The 14,167-nt window shown below is 41.7% G+C and overlaps 1 protein-coding gene and 1 long non-coding RNA gene across 3 annotated transcripts in view; one reads left to right on the plus strand and one right to left on the minus strand.

Moving 5' to 3' along the window:
* frmd4b (FERM domain containing 4B) overlaps positions 1-14,167 on the minus strand; it is a 285,193-nt gene that overhangs the window by 56,003 nt on the left and 215,023 nt on the right. The gene's annotated exons all lie outside the window — the stretch shown is intronic.
* The window catches only part of LOC134295990 (uncharacterized), a 72,971-nt gene that overhangs the window by 41,862 nt on the left and 16,942 nt on the right, over positions 1-14,167 (plus strand). The window contains exon 2 of the long non-coding RNA XR_010002537.1: positions 7,799-7,965. This is a non-coding gene — a long non-coding RNA (uncharacterized LOC134295990). The remainder of the gene's footprint in view (positions 1-7,798; positions 7,966-14,167) is intronic.

Raw genomic sequence — 14,167 nt, forward strand, 5'->3', positions numbered from 1 at the left:
GAGTGGGTTTCTTCTTTCTTTTTGAAGTGGAAGACTATCTATAACAAACTAGAAATCAAACCGAGGAGATAAACAAGTAGTCTTCTGCATCAAAAGGGGGATTTGAAACCTTTCAACCTGAGAGATTGTTTCAACAGCTAGGGAAAACCAAGAGTTCATTACCGTTAAATATTTATACTCTATGAAGTATCAGACCGGCTGATTTCAATCAAAACTCTTCCCATCCGCTTAAGTGTACAGTTCAGGTCACTGACTACTAATGCCATCTCCCTCTCGCTCTTTCAGAAAAGAAAACTACACAACTTAATGTAGCACTTGCAGCAGAAAAAGGAAGACACAAAAAACTCGGATGCAAAATTCGCTGTACTTACCTGGATCTTTGTGGAAAGGTGTTCTTCTGAAAGTTTCGTCACTCCATGTTTCAAAGAGGGAAGTTCTTTGGGTTTTTTTTAATGCCTTAGTATAGATCCACGTCGAGCCCGGATCCCCTCTTCGGAGCAGCAGGATAACTTCCTGTGTCTCAAAGCCTCTGCTTGGTTTACAGACACTTAGGTGTAACTCTAGTTTCGCAGACTGCCTCCCTCCTCTGACACACTGCTGACATCATCAGGTTTTTATCAGCAAGGCTGCCTCCCTTTTCCACCTTCGCTCTCCCTCTCTCCTTCTCCAGAGATAGCAGAGAGCACAGGAGGGCGAAAGAGAGAGAGGCAAAGCCCATGGGTGTCTCAGAGAAGGAGGGGCATGCCTTCAAGCTAGCAGAGAGGGAGGGAGAGAAGGGGGAGGTTTCAGCTGCAGCTCTAGCCCAGTCAAGGAGGAGAATATGTCAGAGATCAAAAAATGTGGCTCTCCCCACCAGTCCTATCAAAAGGCAACAGGTTTTACAGGAAGAGTGTGCCACATTCCAGTGGCACTTCCCTGCGGTGCCGATTGACCGGAGACAGAGAACGAGAGAGGAGTGTGTGAAACAAGATCTCTTGAGAGCACTGGTATTTTTTTTTAAAAAAATCCCCCCTCCCCAGCCTTATCACTCTGACTAATAGTGACTCTGAATATGCCTCCTCCTCTATACAATTTCCTTTGGCATTTTTATTCACAACAACAGTCAGTGGGCCATTGGTATGATACAGTCATAAAGTTGGAAGAGACCCAGTGGGCCATCTAATACTATCCTTGGCTATGCAGGAAGATACAATCAAAGCACTCCCAACATATGGCCAAAAAAATCCAACAAATGCTACATTCAGCAAAGGCCAAGAGGGATCCTCTCACCTCTGCAGGAATCTACCATATACTATGTAGCTGTGGACAAGTGTACATAGGGACCACCAAATGCAGCATTGCCCTAATACGAATCAAGGAACATGAAAGGCACTGCAGACTAACCAGAGAAGTCAGCAATAGCAGGGCACCTGATGAAATAACCTGGACACAACGTATTATTGGAGAACACAGAAACGCTGGACCACTCTAACAACCACCATGTCAAACTACACAGAGAAGCCACTGAAAGACACAAGCATGTGGACAATTTCAACAGAAAGGAAGAAACCATGAAAATGAACAAAATCTGGTTACCAATATTAACAAACTCTAAAATCAGGATAGTAAATAAAGGACAACACTCAGAAAACAGGGGAATTCCAGACAAGAAACAATCAGGGCCAGCTAATACCTCCCAATAAAGAATTCCCCCAGGCAGGAAGCAGCCAGGCTTTGAAGCTGCAAGGCTTTTTAATGCTAATCAAGGTGGCCAATTGCAACATTCACACCTGCTTCAAACAGACAAGAGCTCTTTCTCCCATCCTGGACCTTCCACAGATATATTAACCTCATTTGCCTAGTTTCCAACAGACCTCACAACCGCTGAGGATGCCTGCCGTAGATGTGAGCGAAACATCAGGAGATAATGCTTCTGGAACATGGCCATACAGCTTCCTTTTAAAAGAACTTTAGCAAAGAAGAGTCTGGGGTTTGGTTCCAGGACCACCTATGTGTTGTATACAAAGGCATAATAAAATGGCAAGACTGAGGTTTACCATTTGGATTTTTTAAAAGAATATTTTCAAGCCATGGATGCTGGAATCCATGGCTACGGAAGGCTGGCGGTGTATACCTCCTTCTTTGTAGTATAGGTACCATGTAAGAACAGTATTAGGAATCTAGGAAGAGAGGCAACAAGGGATGCATCTACAATGTATAATTAATGTAGTTTGATAGCACTTTACTGCTCTGGCGCAATGCTATGGCTCATGGGAGTTGTGATTTATCAAAATTTTTAGCTGTCTCTGCCCAAGAGAGCACTAAATGATAACTCCCATGATTCCATAGCATTGAGCCATGACACTTAAAGTGGTGTCAAATTGCATTAATTTTACAGTGTAGATGCACTACTGGTGGGCAAAAAAGTCTGCAGAGAAAGTGTTGAGAGATTAATAGTTATATGATACCTGATGGTTCATTGTTGAGAACTGCAAGTTACTTGCCAAAGATGATTATTGGTTAGAATGAGGGCTATAGCCAAGGGGGAGGGGGTTTGAAATTTTTCAGGTTAAAAAAAAAACCTGGTTTACTCATGAATTTTAACTGATTAACCAAATCCCCATGAGTGTCCACTGAAGTTTATATGTCTTGAGTGTCTACTGAAAGCCAAGGATCACATCTCCATTCAGCTTTGAAGTGGTCTAGGTGCTTTTGGATCAGCTGATAAGTTTTAGTTTAACCTATCTTAAAGGTTAGTTGGAAAGGCAGTTGGGTGGGGAGAACTAATTTCTCTAAACTTGTTAGAGGAAAGCTGAGATTTAAACAAACAGGGGAACCATGAGATATACATGGAATATATAAAAGTGGTCCACATCAGTGGTCCACAAGTGCTCTTATATGCATTTTAATTATAGTTCTCTTATTGTCAAAGCAGTACTAGTTTTTGAATATATATCAATGGTGGGGTAGTTTGCCTACCTCCTTTCAGTTACATTTTGTAGAGGACATCATACACCTTAACAGAATGGGTTTAGAATGACGTTGTCTCATGGCCATGAAGAACAGTACTCAAAAGCTAGTAAAGTGATTAGAGTATTTTATTCAGACAACATGGCCAGTTCAGCAGAGCTGATGCTGTAGGAAGAAACAAAGACTAGCATTGAAGCAATGCTCCTACAGCATCAGCTCTGCTGAACTGGCCATGTTGTCTGAATGCCCGATCACCATCTCTGAAAGCAGTTACTATACTCCCAACTCAAGAACAGATAATGGAATGTTGGTGGACAGGAAAAGAGATGGGCTTAAAGCTATCCTTTAAAAACTGCGTTATAGACACAGAGAACTGGGAAACCCTGGCCCTTGAGCGCTCTAGCTGGCAATTAGCTGTGACCAGCTGTGCTGTGGAATTTGAAGAGGCATTGTTTCTTCCAGCACGCTGATGGTTGTCCGCCTGTCTTCCCAAGAGACTTGCAGGATTTTTCATAGGCAATGCTGATGGAATCGTTCCTGGAGTTGAGTGTGACATCTGTAGACGGTTCATGTTTCACAGGTGTGTAACAGGGTTGGGAGGACAATAGCTTTATAAACAAGCACCTTTGTATCCCTATGGATGTTCCAAACCTCAAACACTCTCTGCTTCATTTGGGAAAATGCTGCACTCACAGAGCTCAGGCAGTGTTGTATTTCAGTGTCAATGTTGACTTTTGTGAAGAGGTGGCTGCCAAGGTAGCAGAAATAGTCAACATTTTCTAACATTACACTATTAAGCTGTATTTCTGGGATTGTAGAAGGATTTGTTGCTGACTGCTGGAAGAACACTTTGGTTTTCTCGATATTCAATGAGAGGCCGAGCTCCTCGTATGCTTTTGCAAAGGTGTTTAGAGTGGCTTGTATGTCTCCTTCTGAATGTGCAAAGACTACGGTATCATTGGCATATTGGAGTTCTGTAACAGATGTTGTCCATTAAAGCAGTAGAAAAACACAACATATTTGTATGTGGAGGACACACTCAGAGAAAAAGAGAGAGAGAGAATGGTCTAGCACTTCCTTTTGTTAGGACCAGAAAAATATGAAGAAGAAATCCCAGTTCAACTTTTGGTGAGGAAGAATTACGTTCTAAAAGTAACCAATAAAAGCATGATTTTTGTTCCAGGGTGTGAAGTTACAACTTGACCCTGGTTCAGTCATGCCCTTTTTCGTATCAGTTGCATATGCATTTATCATGTGTATACAATATATTTTATATGAGCATGGAGACACACATGAAATAGCCCTAACCAGACTGACTGGTGCCAATCCAAGCCCATTCTAGGAAGTAAGCCAATGCTAATGATTGGCCTTTGAGGAAGTGGTACAAAAAGTGAATCAAGGGACTGGCTCTTCAGAGATGATCATGGGCCAGAATGACTTACTTCCCAAAGTAGTTATTGTGAAGGTAAAGTATTAATAAGGGAAATGTACTACACTACTTTCAATTCCCTGAAGGCAAAGTGGGGTATAAAACTAATACAATTAATCAGTATTTTGTCTTGCTGAGTATCCAGTGTCAGGCAAGAAGGAAAAGGGGATATCACATCTTGTGAGATAACTGCATCGAAGACTATCAGTCTGGTGTGATGAGGAAGGAGGCGGTACTTTCCCTAACCCATAAAATATGCCACATCCTCAAAGATGTATATCCCACTGCTGCAAGCCAATACAGTCATTATGAAATACATGCACAAATAAACAGCATCTTCAAAACAGTTTTCTAGTTGATTAACTAATTAAGCCTTGAAACTTTTATTGAAGTCAAGTATCCAGGATCCTTGGGTTCATAAACTTGAGTTTTACTGAAACTGAAAAAGTGGGAGCCAATCAATATGATCCCAATGTCTTAACCCTACTTCTATGGACAACCAGCTTCTAGGTGCTGGAAGGTTAATAAAGCAGCTCATAGGATTCTTTTGTGACCAACAGCAGATTTTAGAACCTGGAAAAAAAAAATCACCTTTTGGAATCAAAGTCCCAAGAATTCCCATCCCATATTGGGAACTTAGTACAAACTGTGATTTTCCTAATGCTAAGTTTCAGCTGTGGATACACTTTTTTTTCTCTTCGGAGTTTTAGTTGTGTTCTCCTCCATGGCAGGATTTTGAGATTGGATGATCTTTATGGTCATCTCCAATTCTATGATTTTATGATTTGCCTTCCTCAACCTCATACTCAAACATGTATATGACATAAAGCTATGAAAACAAATTAAAAGCTTCATGTGTTTTGTAAAAAAGATACTGTTTTGACTATTTTCTTTGCTGGACCCATATATGAGAGAAATATTACCATGCAGAAACTCCTTAGTGGAAAGAAAAAGGAATGCTCCATATCATACAAAATGAACATGATTGCATTCTGTTCAGCTTCAGAAAGCTTCATTTTCAAACATCTGTGACCACAATTGAATAAACAAGCTTAGGGCTGGGATATACTTGTAAGTTAATAATTCAGTGGCCCTGACATTCCTCAGTTCTTATTAGGCACAATCAGCAGGAACATCTCCTGCATAACTTTACTGAAAATAAGGAGACTTGTGCAAGAATTCAAGTATTTCTACTACTGCACCAAGTAAGAAATGATCTGGGGAAATAGGTCTGCTGACTAATAAGCATGATATTCAGTGGAGAAATAAACGTTACAAGCTTTCTCCCCCTGTACATATTGACAGTGTTATCACAAACTGTTCTAGAGTATGCAGATACCACAAACTTTCAACGATTTATTTGCAAACAGGACACACTTCTTTTCAATCAAACGTACTCCCAAGTTAGCAGTCCTACTGTATCTGGCACATGTTTTGAAACAAAATACAGTGTTCCTTTTATCATTATGAATTTGCAAGACTTCACAAAGTAGGAGATTACAGAACAAACTATGTGTAATTGATAGTAACCAGAAATGCTATAGACACACAAAAACAATAGTTTCCCAATTACCGAGCAACAGTTAAAGGTGTTCTTTTCTAATAATTCGGAAAATATTAAGAACATAAAGTCAAGGAAGGCAAAAGTACATTGGACAATAAATTACTACTTTGATCTTAGAAACTTTAAGAAAAGGAATAGATGCAGATTATACTTGCAAAGTTATTATTACTTCTGGCTACTGTCACGGAAAAGATACACATCCCAATTCAATGGCTTCAAGGCATTTAGGACCTACATAAATCAACATTGCCAAAGGACTGTTCTGGTCTCATCTTTACAGTGTTAGAACCACACGGTGAAAGTGTGTGGCTTATCCTATCCGTATTTCCTTCCTTTGTGAATTGGAAACTTGGCATAGCATGCTGAATAAATGACAGAACCAGGTATAAGAAAAACAGACTTATCTTTAGAAGCGGGAACATGGAATTAATTTTCCTACAGTGGCTTTGGAAATATGATTCATTCAGCTGGAGATTTCATTTATAACTCACAACTTGTGGAGGAACTCTGGAGAAATACAATATATACTCAAATATAAGTCAACCTCATGTATAAGGTGAGGGCCAAAACTGTGGATTTTGATATGACTCATGAATAAGTCAAGGGTTACTTTGTGGAGAAGGGAAAGTACCAATACCAGCTCAGGAGGTCAGCTCCCATAACCACTTCTTCCCAGACATTCAAAAAGGCCAGAAGTGCAATGATGGAGAGAGAGAGGATGGGGTGGTGTTTTTTTTAGGTGCTCCTGAAAGAGACTAAGCTTGTGCCTTCACCAATCTATTTAGACAAAATGATATTTCCTCTTTTTTTTTTTGATAAGAGTTAAGCTAAAGCAGTCACATTGATCTGTAGATAATGTAGGTCTTTTGGGATGGTTTTTCATCTAAAATGTCTAGACATACACAGGATATATGTTGTAGCCTCTCATTCCATGCACTCATCAATCCTAGACCCATTTTAGCATCTCAAAAACATACTTTATTTTATGCTTTCAGACTACAGAATTTGATTTCCTTGTTCCTAAACAGAATAAAGAGACTGTGGATTTTTGGTTTCAGAGCACATGCAAAAGGTCCTTTCCTGCTAGAGCAGTAGTTCTCAACCTGTGGGTCCCCCGATGTTTTGGACTTCAACTCCCAGAAAACTGGCTGGGATTTCTGGGAGTTGTAGGACAAACACCTGGGGACCCACAGGTTGAGAACTACTGTGCTAGAGGTACAGACCTACTATTGTACAGAGAGAGGCAATTATACAGATTCAAAACAGATGAGAAAAGCAACAGCCATTAGTGTTGGGAGACAGAGCTACAAGTTGTCAAGAGGGCTCTCATGCATCTTCTAAGCTACTCTCAGGTGTGACAGAGGACAGTAAGCCATTGTCATTGTTGTAGCCTTATTCAGATGCCAGTCTGCCCAACGTCTGTGCATACAATTGGGGCAAAACACCTTGGGCCAGTCATGTTTCCAGCCACCTATTCTGTGATGACTCAAAGGCTTGCAGTTACCTCTGAAAGGCACTCCCTATCACATGTGCTCTGGGCTCTACCATTTGTGCTTCCCTGCTGGGAGCAGGCTTGCAAGTACACATTTCTCTTTTTAAAATCACTCCTATGCAGGGAAATATATTTTACACCCTATTTTATAGGGTTAAATTCAGTCTACAATCCTACAGAACTGACTATAGAAGGTGCACAATTCTCATACAACTGAAAGAAATATATTAATAAAAAGACACATGCCTTTTAGAGGATCAAAGAAAGCTATCTGTGATCCTTTGAGAATCTGGTAAAGAAACAGCAGAATACACAGTTCATATAAGGTCTAAGGAGAAGTCATGTCTTTCTTCTTCTCCACTAGTTAAAGAGAAGTGATGCAGTGAGAAGGGAAGGGGTAACCCCTGACAAGATTCAACAGCTGGACCTTTATCTGCAGATACAAAACAGTACCTGAGATGAAGCAAATGGAAATCAGGGAACAGCACAGAGTGAAGTTCAGGAATGTACGTCAGCGCATGAGTCATGCAGGTGAGCCATATAATATTTCTTAAGGCCACAAATAAGATAAGCTTTGGGCATAGGGTGGATATGTTCACAAGATCTTCCCTGTTTAAGACAGCCTGCTTAATAGAAGTAAAATCCAGTAATATATCTGAACTGCAGATAAAGAGGAGCCTTCAAAGAACAGGTGGTGAATTGTCTGGAGAGCGAAGTCAGGACTGTGACAATCTCAGCTCCAATTTGCACACAGGCATGGGGTATCTTTAATGGCCCTGCACCAGTAATTTTAATGCTCTCCAGGTTTTTTTAGAAAGCTCATGAAAAAGATGAATAATCATCATATGTCTTACTCTGAGAAGGCAAGATTGATTCAAAACATGATAAAGAAATAAAAACATGCTTTCAAAAAACAGAAGATATCTATAACACCAAAGACTAGGTTTCTTTTTTTAGAAAAAAACTCAGTATGATCTTGTTTCCTTTTAATTCCACCTTGTGTTTTTGGTTGTTCTGGGTGTTTGGTGGAGCACATTCGCCTCTGACCACACAAACACTCCTCAAAATATGTGACATTTGTATGCTATGCAACATACTAGGATTCCTGTTGGTGATCAGAAAATATCTTAGAATTCACACTCTACAATTTTCTAAGAAATCCCAGGGCAAAATGATTTTGGCTGGATCATGCACTCTCAATATTTGGCTGTGTCCTTCTGGGAAGGCAGTGCATACTATCACAAGAGGTCTACACTGCACCTTCCTTTGCACAAAAGGTTCGTGGTTGGGATGTTCAACTTGGTTTTATTGCACATTTTTAACCAGAAACTACTGCTTCATTTTATTGAGTATTTTATTTAAATTGAGTTGTTTTTTGTTAATTTCTGTAATTGTTGTGTTATGTCATTTAGTGTTGTTATTGATATTTATAATTGCTGGTGTATTTTGTGTTTGTATGGCACTATCATGTGCTGCTCTGTAAGCCACCCCAAGTCCCTTTAGAGAGATGGTGGTGGGATATAAATAAAATTGTTGTTGTTGTTGTTATTATGGCACATCTTAAATTAAAGGGGGGAAAGGGGGTGGGGAGGAAATTAGCTAAAGATTAATTTTACTAGAATTTGAACTATAGTCCTAATGGTTCAAATGTTTATATTAATATTACTCATGGCTCTGTATTAATTTTAAAATATTATTTATATTTAACAGAAGCTGAAATGCAGCTAAATAGAACATAAAGTATATAAAATAGTTTCATAGTTGTCTTTGCTTAAGGAGAGGGGTTTTGTATTTAATGTTTTTTCTCTTTATTTTTTTTTAAAGGGGGTAGTATTTATTTGTTAATTTTAGTTGACAAGAATGGGAGGGGATAATGGGGTGGGAATATTTCATGGGGTTATTTTTGTGCTGGGTTCTTTTATTTTGTTTATTTTTTAATTTGTGATGAAAATCTAATATTAAGATTTTATTTGTAACCTGCCCTATCTCCCCAAGGGGATTCAATAACAACAATAATTTTACTAAAAGAGACTATAATACAGCTAACCACAGTTGCCTCTCTTAGCTTTATCAGGCAGTTATACTACACTAACCATTCATTGATGTTTTTAGCTGATGGAAGTTCAACTATTGTGCAGTCACTACTACGGAAGGAAGAAACGGATGTATAACTATGCAAAAGCGAGCAGGGAGGAATTATAAAATTCATTTGCTTTTTTTTGCTCTTTTATAGTAAGCAGAGCTGTGCCAGCTTCCACCTCTCTCCTTCTGCCACACACAAACACACCTTTGTTGGGAGAGGATGATTCTTAGGGTTCATGTTGAAATTAAAGGATGCTTGTAGTCATCTCTGACAACAGTTTCAAAGAATGTGGCACTGGCTAAAGACCAGGGGAAAAAAACATGCTTAGTTACCCAGCTGGAATACTGCCAGAAAAAGAGGTCAACACACCTTAATCTTACTAGAGGTGCCATATCTTAAAATCACAAAAGCTTTCCAAGCCTGGAATACAACACTAATGGAAACCGTATATAGTCAGCATTTCCCTGAAATTGTGGGCAGAGGAAGCAAGTTGCGACATATTGAAACTTTCAGATCTTGCGAGATATAATCCCTACATATTGTGGTTAATCTGTAAACTATAGTGCTGGGAATTATAAAGTTTTGTAGGAAACAGCTGACAACGGAAAATGAATAAAAGTTTGGTGAGTAAGAGTACATAGAGTGAAAAAATATAATGAAAAGGTGGTGTTAAGATACAGAATGCTCCCTGTCCAAACTGACGTTACAGAGAAAATCAGTATTAATCCCAATAGATCTATTCAAGTCATAACTAAATTGGACCAAGCACTAAATGCCTTTTGTATTAAATGTTTCCATATTTCTATAAATATATCATCATCATCATTATCATCATCATCATCATCATCATCATTTAATTACTTATTAATCGCCCTCCATCCACGATGCTCTAGGCGATTTACAAGATAAAATTGTAAAGGATAAAAATACATACATACAAATATTGATAAAAATTAAAATAGATTAAAAGCTCTAGTAAAGAGCCATGTCTTGAGTGCTAGGGTAAAAGGCCCTAACTCACGCATGGCTCTCATATAGGGCGGCAAGGCATTCCATAAGGCAGGGGCAGAAACAGAAAAAGCTCTGCGCCTGGTCCTCTCCAAGTGCACTTCTCTAGGACCCGGTACATAGAGTAAGTCTTGTTGGGATGGTCGTTGCGACCTCCGATGATGGGAGAAGGAGAGACGGTCCCTAAGATACGATGGGCCCTGGCCGTAAAGAGTTTTAAAAGTCAGGACTAGCGTTTTATATAGACCACGGTAATCAGTTGGAAGCCAATGCAGATGCTGCAGCACTGGTGTTATGTGGTATTTCATGGGTGTTCTTGTGAGTAGCCTGGCTGCCGCATTCTGAACAATACGGAGCTTCCGGGTCGTGGACATCGGAAAGCCAACATACAGGGCGTTGCAATAGTCCAGCCTAGATGTGACCGTGGCATGGATGACTGTTGCCAGAGCCTCATCAGATAGATAGGGTGCCAATTGTCTCGCTTGTCGTAGGTGGAAAAAGGCCTGTTTGCTGGCAGCAGCGACCTGAGCTTCCATTGTCAGCTGCGAATCTAAAACGACACCCAGGCTCTTAACTTTAGGCGAAGGAGATAGGGCAGCACCATCGAAGGTGGGTAGCAAGTGGGTCAGACCAGTTGAGCGGCCATGCCAGAGAATCTCAGTCTTCGCCGGGTTCACCTTCAATCTACTAGCATGTAGCCAGTTCGACAGAGCCTCCAGACATAAGGTGAAATTGTCTGGTATTGACGTTGCTCCAGGCTCCAAGCGCAGAAGGAGTTGGGTGTCGTCTGCATATTGATAGCAGTCTAGGCCAAAACTCTGAGCCAAACTAGCAAGGGGTCTAACGTAGATGTTGAAGAGAAGAGGGGAGAGAATTGCACCTTGGGGTACCCCACATAGGAGGGGAGATCTGTCAGAGACTTGACCCATATACTCCACGCATTGGCTCCGGTTTAGCAGAAATGAGTTGAACCAATTGAGGGCCTGACCGCGAACTCCGGACATGGCGAGACGGTGAATCATTAGATCGTAGTCAACGGTGTCAAACGCTGCGGTAAGGTCGAGAAGTACCAGTAGCGCTGATCCGCCGCTATCAGACTGGTGACGAAGTTCATCTGTAATGGCAACCAGGACTGTCTCCGTCCCATGGCCAGAGCGGAAGCCTGACTGGAAAGGGTCCAGGCTGGCTGTATCATCCAGAAATTGTTGCAATTGTCCCAGGACAGCCCGCTCTATCATCTTACCCAAGAATGGGAGGTTGGAGACAGGACGATAGTTGGCAAGGGTCATGGGATCCAAGCTAGGCTTCTTTAGCAAGGGACGAACCCTTGCCTCTTTTAGGTTGTCCGGGAAGACCCCCTGTTCAAGAGAACCATTGATGATATTACTCAACGGATCGAGTAGACCTTCCAGGCAGCTCTTCACCAGCCAGGAGGGACACGGATCAAGGGAACAGGTGGTTGGTTTTGCAGCAGCTAGGATTCTAGCGACATCTTCCTTGTCAAGCGGAGTAAATCGGTCAAAGATAGGCCCACTAAGCGGCCACAAAGTCTCAAGCTCACTTAAGGTATCAACTGTAGGGAGCAGTTCCTGCTGAAGCACTGTGATTTTATCAGTGAAAAACTTCTGGAATGCCTCTGCTGTAAGAGCCGTGGTTGCTGGGTTTTAGACTAAGGGAGCTGGACTGGTCAAAGCACGAACGATTTTGAATACTTGAGCTGGGCGTGATCTAGCAGAGGCTATTAAGGAGGAATTGTAAGATTTTTTAGCATCCTTGACGGCTGACTCGTAGGACCTGCGAAAAGCCTTGAAAGCGGACAGTGACACCTCGTCGGGTTTCCGTCGCCACCGATGTTCCAGCCGCTTTCGTGCTTGCTCCATCGTCCGTAGCTCATTAGTGTACCAGGGGGAGCGATTCCGGTGAGGGCGAAGGAGGCGTCTGGGGGCAATCTCATCCAAGGCAGCCAACAAACTGACGTTCCAGGTGTTGACTAGCTCATTGAGAGTGACGCACGCAGTTCCCAGGCCCTTAAGGGCATTCAAGAACCTAGCAGGTTCCATGAGTCTCCTAGACCGAGCAAAGATTGGTGTGGTAGGATGGGGAGGAGGAGATGGAATCTCAATCCGGGCCTTCAGGACAGCGTGATCAGACCAGGGAACATCAATTACCGCAGATAGAGATGTTTGTACTCCGATATTAAAAATCAGGTCCAAAGTGTGGCCGGCCCGATGAGTAGGGCGAGTCTTGAGTAGTGAGAGCCCCAGAGCTTCAAAGGTTGGTACTAAGTCCTTAGTCACAGATGAAGATGGCAGTGCCTCGACATGTACATTAAAGTCACCCAGAACAATAAGTCTGGGGAACTTCAGGACCCAGTCCGCCACAAGATCTAATAAATTCAGCAGACTTTCTCCCGGAGACCCAGGCGTGCGGTAAACTACAAGAATGGCTAGGGATTCCCTACTAGCCAGGACCACACCAACACACTCAATACCAGCTATCTTTGGAGTTGGAATAGCTTTGATGATAAAATAATCACGGGAGAGTATTGCTACCCCTCCACCCCGACCCCCACTCCGTGGCTGTTGAAATATCTGGAAGCCTGGAGGTGTCAGTTCATGTGAGGGAATGTTAACACCCTCACGGATCCAGGTCTCTGTAATACAAACCAGGTCCGCTGCTTGATCGAGAATAAAGTCAGAGAGGGTAGCAGTTTTGTTGACAATAGACCTAGCATTGAATAGTAGCAGGGACAGGAGGGGCGTTGGTAGCACCTTCTCGGCCGTATGCCTAGGGATGGAACGCAAGTTGGAAAGAGAACGAGTTTCCAATCGACTCGACCTCACTCTGGCACTTGACCTAAGACTACAGTTATCATACTTGGGAATATCACGTAGGACAGATGAAGGCCGAATCTGTCGCTGACTTTGTCTCTTTTTAGAGACCAGCATGCTATCATTCTCATATATCCCTCTCCCGATGATTACTGGGATCGTCCTCCCAGTTCTGGGTTCGTCTGTAGTGTCAAAATGATATCAAAATGATAATGTCCGATTCTATAGGAAAGCATTGATACACATAACTCGGTAGCTGCATTGCACATATATACATTATTGTTTTTGAGAGTGGAATGGAAATTTTAAATACTCTCTTAATCCCAGAGCTCTGAAAAGTTACATTTTTGGATTATAAAACCCTGAATCCCCCAGCCACCTTTGAAGTCACCTTCTGTAGATTTTGTGTTTGTATCAAGAACTTTGGAACCCTGATTTAAACAAAAAAGCCAAGTGGCCTCTGATGCAGTTATGTCTGTTTTGAAGAGGAACCAACAGTGCTTCTGAAAATCTGATGCTATGACTTTGGTTTTGCAATTCCAGTGTTACAGCAATGGGGACTGGAGTAACACCAGCTCAGTGCTTCAACACACACGAAGAAGGTTCCAAGATCAAACTGCAGCATTTCAAGTCAAAAAATCAGGTAACAGGTGAAAGGGAAAAAGATTTCTGCCTGAGGCCATAGAAAGTTGGCATCAATCAGAGTAGCAGACAGTTCTTGGGCAAGACAGACCAATGGCTTGACCTACATAAGGGAGCTTCTTGCTTTCAGTCAGATGCAAAGGGGCCCGCCTCTCTCTGGACCTCTATC

This window comes from Anolis carolinensis, chromosome 2 (assembly GCF_035594765.1).
Source record: "Anolis carolinensis isolate JA03-04 chromosome 2, rAnoCar3.1.pri, whole genome shotgun sequence".
NCBI classification, from domain to species: Eukaryota; Metazoa; Chordata; class Lepidosauria; order Squamata; family Dactyloidae; genus Anolis; species Anolis carolinensis.